A 7043-nucleotide genomic window follows, 5' to 3' on the forward strand; every position below is an offset into this window, starting at 1 on the left:
CAGAAGATATAATAGATGGTTTTCTCCACCCTGGCTGGAATGTTCCTTGCTCAATCTTTTAGATCTTCTGATCTCTCCAAACTGCCTGTGGGTGACCCACCTGTTAGAAAACAGCTGGGGATGCCATTCTTAGGCTCCAGCAGAGGGCACTGTAGTTCTGGCTTTTCAAACAGGAGCACGAATGGCACAATTCAGCCAAGAATGAACTGGCCAAAGCCTCCAAGCCCCTCTGCCTTTCCAAAAGGATAAATCTACAGAAGTTATAGAAATGTATCTTGGGCCGCCTGGGTGGCTCAGTCGGTTAAGCGTCTGCGTTTGGCTCAGGTCATGATCCCAAGGTCCTGGTGTAGAGCCCTGCATCAGGCTTCCTGCTCAGCGGGGAGCCTGCTGCTCCCTCTCCCACTCCTCCTGCTTGTGCTCTGTCAAATAAATAAATAAAATCTTAAAAAAAAACACGTATCTTGGGGCACCTGGGTGGCTCAGTCATTAAGCGTCTGCCTTCAGCTCAGGGCGTGATCCCGGCGATCTGGGATCGAGCCCCACATCAGGCTCCTCCGCTGAGAGCCTGCTTCTTCCTCTCCCACTCCCGCTGCTTGTGTTCCCTCTCTCGCTGGCTGTCTCTCTGTCGAATAAATAAATAAAACATTAAAAAAAAAAAAGGATCTTGAAAACAACCCACATGTCTTGTAGCTGCTACAGACCATCATCCCCTGTCTGCCTGAAACTAGAGGAGAAAAGATACTCAACCTACTCATAGCTTCAATCTGCCAAAGTCTAAGCAGTAGGTACCTCCAAGATGGGTGACCACGTCTGCACAGCAGCAGAGAGGCTACTTTTTCTATGGAGACTCCGCCTTTCCCCACTGGTTTTCCCCACTGGGAATGGTCCAGTCTACTGCAGAGTGGCCCACTGGGTTCAGTGCTCTCTGTTGCCCCAGTGCTGAAATAGGAAATGATACTCCACATTTCAGTGGAGTTCAAGGAGGCAGGGATCTGCCTCTGGAACAAGGTAATGGATATCATGTGCCCCACCCAACTCAAGCCTGCTTCCAGGGTGAGCAGACACCTTTGACAGGACCCCCATTGAGCTGTACACAAGGGATTCCAGCAGGAGGCTAGTTCTATCAGTTGTTTTCCCATAGTCCTTTGTCTTGCCTGGAAGCCCTGATTAGATGATTTCAAGAACAGGTTATGTGGTAGTTAAGACCGTGGCCTCTGGAGCCAAACAGCTTGAGTTAAATTCATGCCTCTGTCATATGCTGGTTTAGTGAACTTGGGCAAATTACTAAACTTCTCCGGGACTCTGTTTCCCTATTTGTAAAATAAGATGACAATAGTACCTACCTTTTATAGTTGTGCTGAGTGCATTCACTGAGTATTAGCTTGGTTTGTCGTTATCATCTCTGGAAGATCCATATAGCCTCTTTTACACCAGCAGTCTGCAGCCAACACTAAGTCCTCTGTTATCCCGTGCCCCACCTACGCCCCCTATGTTCAGAATCCTCAGCAAGTGCACCACTTCCAGGAAGGTATTTTTGGACATGGAGGCAAAGGAACCGCCCCCATATGTGAAATGTGCCCCAGTTCCCCAGGCTCATGCTCCCGTCCACTTTCTGCCAACGCACTGACAATGTCCTTGTGTCAGGGAAGACAATAAATGCAAGATAGCCTTCCAAACACATTTCAGCTAATTTCACTCTATGTTACTGCTTCAACCAACTTCAAGGGATTAATGGCCAGCATCTAATAGGAAATCTTAGATAAGAGTCATTTTTCTTATGTACAATACCACATTTCCTCTCAAACTGATCTTGTGTGAATTTCTAATCAGGGTGGTATTCCCCTGCTTGCAGCAACACCGACTTGCAAGGAATGTGTGTTAGATAGTCTTACCACTATGTACTAAGTATTTGGAACAGTCAGGCAAGTATCCTAACCTAGAAGTCAGAATTCTGGGAGCCATTGAGGTAAACCCATTCTAAAAATTCTTCAACCTGAAAACACTGTGGCCTGTCAGTCCCACTTACAACTAGAAACAATAGCCACAGTAGTGGATAAGGAAGATTTTGTGACCACCCCAGTGGTCCTAGGAAGCCTGTAGTATTGAAAAATCTGCAACATTAATTTGAGTAAGTGGAAGATCCACCCAAGTACTTTTGCACCACCCCAATGTCCTTCATAGAACATTCAAAGTATTAGATGTGGTCTTATGACAACTCCCAATTTATGACCCAGTTCTAGAAGAAACGGTCAGGGCCCTTCATATCTACTTGCCACCAAAAACTATATGGAGCATAGTATTAGCTGGGTGGATGAAGAGCATCTGTTACACTGCCCACAGAATGCTGAGTTCATCTACTTGCCACAGTGTAGTTTGCTTACGAAGAGCTCATTGCCTCCCTCTACCCAGAACATACCCATTCAGAGTAGCTGTGGCATGATTTTTACCTACAGCTCATCGCCCTTCACCCCAAGTGGCTTCCAAAACTTGGCAGTTGGGGGAAACGATGGGTTACCAAAAATATCTTCTAGCTTGCCAAAAATTAATCCAAAGAGAATGCCAAGTGGTGCTTGATTCAGGAGGAAGGCATCCAAATGGGTGATATTGTCCCACACACCTCCAAGTACACAGTAACCATTTATATGGGAAGCTGGGAGCCTACTACTTAGAAACAGATAATAGAGAACTTCACCAGGCTGTACCCTTACAGACATCAGTCTGAGGCCTCAGGACCAGACAAAGAGCTCGTACAATTACCTGCACCCAGACCAGTAATTACTCACAGTCAAGGTCCCATTGCCCACTAGGAATATGCTCTTACTCTTTCTCCTCAGAACATATCGACTTGGCCACAGACTTATGGCACCCCCCCTTGCCCAAAGTCAAATGACCAAAGTCAAAGGACACTGCTTCCAGGAACTGGCCCCTCGTTGCTGTAACCTGTGATGAAGTACAAATCAGCCCCCGAGTCAGTTCAGGCTTCCAGAACTCAATATTCTGTCACCTGTCCAAATCTTCACTGTCAAAGGAGGGGTTGCAAACAGTGCTCCACTCTGGCGGGATCATTCTCAAAGAATGAGAAAGGAGATTTCCACTGGAGTGCAAAAGTGGGGAAGGAGGGACAGAAATGAGTAAGTGGGGTCAAGCCTGAATTATAGGGAAAAGCAGGAGCTGGGGAAATACTCCAGAAAAGTGGCATCCCCATTCTCCAGCAGTGAGTCTGTGATCGCAACAATTTCTGGAGAATGGCAAACTTTGATCCAGTTCCTGACAAGCTCAGGATTCTGAGATGCAAGTCAAATCTAGCCTACTTAAGCAGAAAATGAATTTATCAAAAAAATATTGGTGGGGTAACGTCAAACTAAACAACTCTGCACAGCAAAGGAAACAATCAACAAAATGAAAAGGGAGCCTACAGAATGGGAGAAAATAGTTGCAAACCATATATTTGATAAAGGACTAATATCCAAAATTCATGAGAAACTCCTATAACTCAAAAGAAAAAAAACTGATTAAAAATTGGCATGGGGCGCCTGGGTGGCACAGTCATTAAGCGTCTGCCTTCGGCTCAGGGCGTGATCCTGGCGTTCTGGGATCGAGCCCCACATCAGGCTCCTCCAGTAGGAGCCTGCTTCTTCCTCTCCCACTCCCCCTGCTTGTGTTCCCTCTCTCGCTGGCTGTCTCTCTCTGTCAAATAAATAATAAATAAAATATTTTTAAAAAATTAAAAAAAAATTGGCATAAGGTCTGAGTAGACATTTCTCCAAAGAAGATATGTCTGACCAACAGGTATATTAAAATATGCTCAGGGTGCCTGGGTGGCTCAGTCGGTGAAGCATCGGCCTTCGGCTCAGGTCATGATCCCAGGGTCTGGGATCGAGTCCTGCATCGGGCTTCTTGCTCATCAGGGAGCCTGCTTCTCCCTCTGCCTGCTGCTCCCCCTGCTTGTGCTCTCTCTCTCTCTCTGACAAATAAATGAATAAAATCTTTATTTAAAAAATGCTCAACATAACTAATCTTCAGGGAAATTAAAACCACAATGAGATGCCTCCTCACATCTGTAAAAGTGGCTGTTATAAAAAAAAAAAATGTTAGGGAGGATATGGAGAAAAGGGGGAACCTTTGTATGGGAACGTACACTGGTGCAGCCACTATGGAAAACAGTGTGAAGAGTCCTCAAAAAAGTAAAACTAAATCCTATTTTCAAATCCAAAGGAATTGAAATTATGATCTCAAAGAGGTATCTGCACTTCCATGTTCATTGCAGCATTATTCACAGTAGCCAAGACATGGAAGCAACATAAGTGTCTATCAATGCACAAATGGATAAATATGGTACACACACACCGGAATATTATTCAGCCTTAAAATTAGGAAGTCCTGCCATATGCAACAACATGATGAACCCGGAAGACATGCTAGGTGAGATAAGCCAGACAAGGAAAGACAAATACTATATCACCATTGATATGAAGAATCTAAGTAATCAAACTTATAGAAGCAGAGAATAGAATGGTGGTTGCCAGAGGTTCGGGGAGGAAGAAATGGAGGGCAGTAGTCAAAGGGTACAAAGTCTCAGTTATATAAGATGAGTAATCCTAGAGCTCTACTGTACATCATGGAACCTGTAGTTAATACTGTATTATATACTTAAAATTTTCCTAAGAGCATATGTTCTTATCACAAAATAAATAAGAACAATAAAGAGGGTGGGAGGAAATTTTTGGAGGGACGGATGTTTACGACCTAGATTGTGGTGATGGTTTCACAGGTGTATACTTACCTACAAGCTCATTAAGTCGTACATATTAAATACGTACAACTACCTGTATGTCAATTTTACAATACAGTCGTTTTTTAAAAAAGAGTATTGAGAAGTACATAAAAGCTGTAAAAGGAACAGAGAGGCAAGTTTGGTGGACAATAACCAGAATCATGCTGCAGACCTGGTTGGGCATAGACGCTGCTGTGTTCAGTACTGTGGCCGGACCCCAAGGACCCCGGGCTCTGAATGTGCTGGAGAAAGAAAATGCAGCTTCACTGCACAACTTCCCATTAGTACAAAAACACTCTACATAGCCCTTGCTTCTTTGCAACCTCCCTCTTTGGATTCCAACTCTGAAGCAGGTGTGTTTGGCCTAGCCAAAACTCTGCCCGTGCCCTAGCTGCAAGAGAGCCTGGCATCTTAGTCCAGAATGCCATAGACTGGGTAGCTTAGAAACAACAGAAATTTACTTCTCACAGTTCTGGAGGCCGGAAGGCTGACATCGGTGAGCCAGTGTGGTCCAGTGAGGGCCTCTTTCAGGTTGTAGACTTCTCATTGTGCCCTCATGGGGTAGGAGGGGTGAGGGAGCGCTCTGAGGCCTCTTTTATAAGGGCACTAATTCCATGCATAAGGGCTTTACCCTTTTGACTTAATCACCCCCTAAAAGCCCCACCTCCAAATACTATCACCTTGGGAATTGAGTTTTCAACATACGAATTTAGGGGGAACACAAACATTCAGACCTGGGTAAGGAAGCTCTGGACTTTTCAGCCTCCAGAGTGAGATTCCAGTTTTGCTTTGGAGGGGATCCCCAAATCCCCGTAAGAATGCTAAGTCTAGGGGCGCCTGGGTGGCTCAATCAGTTAAGCATTTGCCTTCGGCTCAGGTCATGATCCCAGGGTTCTGGGATCAAGCCCTGCATTGGGCTCCCTACTCAGTGGGGAGTCTGCTTCTTCCTCTCCCTCTGCTCCTCCCCCCATTCATTCTGTCTCTCAAATAAATAAAATATTGAAGAAGAATAAGGAGGAGGAGAAGGAGGAGGGGGAGGAGAAGAAGGAAGAAGAAAGAAGAAAGGAGGAGGAGGAGGAGGAGAATATAATAATAATGCTGCTAGGTCTACACTGCCCTACTCTACCCTACCTTGCCTTACCCTACTCAAGCTACTTTTCCAGCCCCTTCCCTGCCCCTCTCCACTTTACTTCACACTAATCAGGCTCCAAATCAATAGCAAGCTGAAACCTCTCTAATGCATCTATCTTCTGCACACTTGCTATCCTCCTGCCTGAAATGCTCTTCCTGATACCACTATGTCCCATGGACTTACTCCTCCGTATCCTCCAAGACTTAGCTCAGACATAAGTTCTCCTATTAGACCAATTAAAGTTCTGCAAATATGCCAGTTCCAGGAAATGAGTGTCCATCCAGATAAAGGACCTTTTTCACCTGCACTAACCCTAAGTATCTGTCAATATCCTGATTCCAGTAGGAGGCCACTCAAAACCCAAGAGTCGGAGAGAAGCAAGAGAATGGTGAGGGAGGTCTCATGATCACTGGGTCTTCCCTCCCTCCCTCCCTCCTGACACAGGCATTGTACTTTGACATCTGAGATCCTAAGATCAGATTTGAGTGGCTAGGAGAGATCCCTGCCGTGTGCGTGGTTGGCATGGAGACTAGAGACTCAGAAAATCAAATAGCCCCATTTGCTAATACTCATAACAAGTCTGCTCTTGTTTCAGACCAGAAGGAACTGGTGCCCACTAGGCTTCCCCCTATTATCTCAGAAGATGGGAATTATTCTGTGCACCAGAATAGCCACACACGGTACCACGAAGCTGTAAAGAAGGTGTTGTTAAAGACATGTAAGTATCGAGCCTGGATGGCTCAGTTAAGCTTCTGCCTTTGGCTCAGGTCATGATCTGGGGCTCCTGGGATCCAGCCCCGGTCTGGCTCCCTGCTCAGGGGGAGGCCTGCTTCTCCCTCTCCCTCTGCCCCCCACCCCGCCTCGTGCACTCGAGTGCGTGGGCTCACACGCTCATACTCTCTCTCTCTCTCAAATAAATAAAATCTTTTTTAAAAAAAATAAAGACATGAAAGTATCTTGGAGTGGGCACCATGCTAGGGGCAGAATAGATATGCCTGAGTTTGTAAAGAGTGGTTGGGCTGTGACGGGGCATGGTAGGGCAGGGGGGAAAAAAACAGCCAAGAAGGGAGATTTGAGAGGGTGAAAGTAGACTTGAATGGTGGCGTGAGCAAGATAAAACAAAAATTGAATCAGACT

At 45.7% G+C, this 7043-nt stretch overlaps 1 long non-coding RNA gene across 1 annotated transcript in view; it reads left to right on the forward strand.

Moving 5' to 3' along the window:
- The window catches only part of TEX49, a 35802-nt gene that overhangs the window by 26119 nt on the left and 2640 nt on the right, over positions 1–7043 (forward strand). Inside the window, exon 3 of the long non-coding RNA XR_002144244.2 lies at positions 6502–6624. This is a non-coding gene — a long non-coding RNA (testis expressed 49). The remainder of the gene's footprint in view (positions 1–6501; positions 6625–7043) is intronic.

Source organism: Ailuropoda melanoleuca, chromosome 16 (assembly GCF_002007445.2).
Source record: "Ailuropoda melanoleuca isolate Jingjing chromosome 16, ASM200744v2, whole genome shotgun sequence".
NCBI lineage: Eukaryota > Metazoa > Chordata > Mammalia > Carnivora > Ursidae > Ailuropoda > Ailuropoda melanoleuca.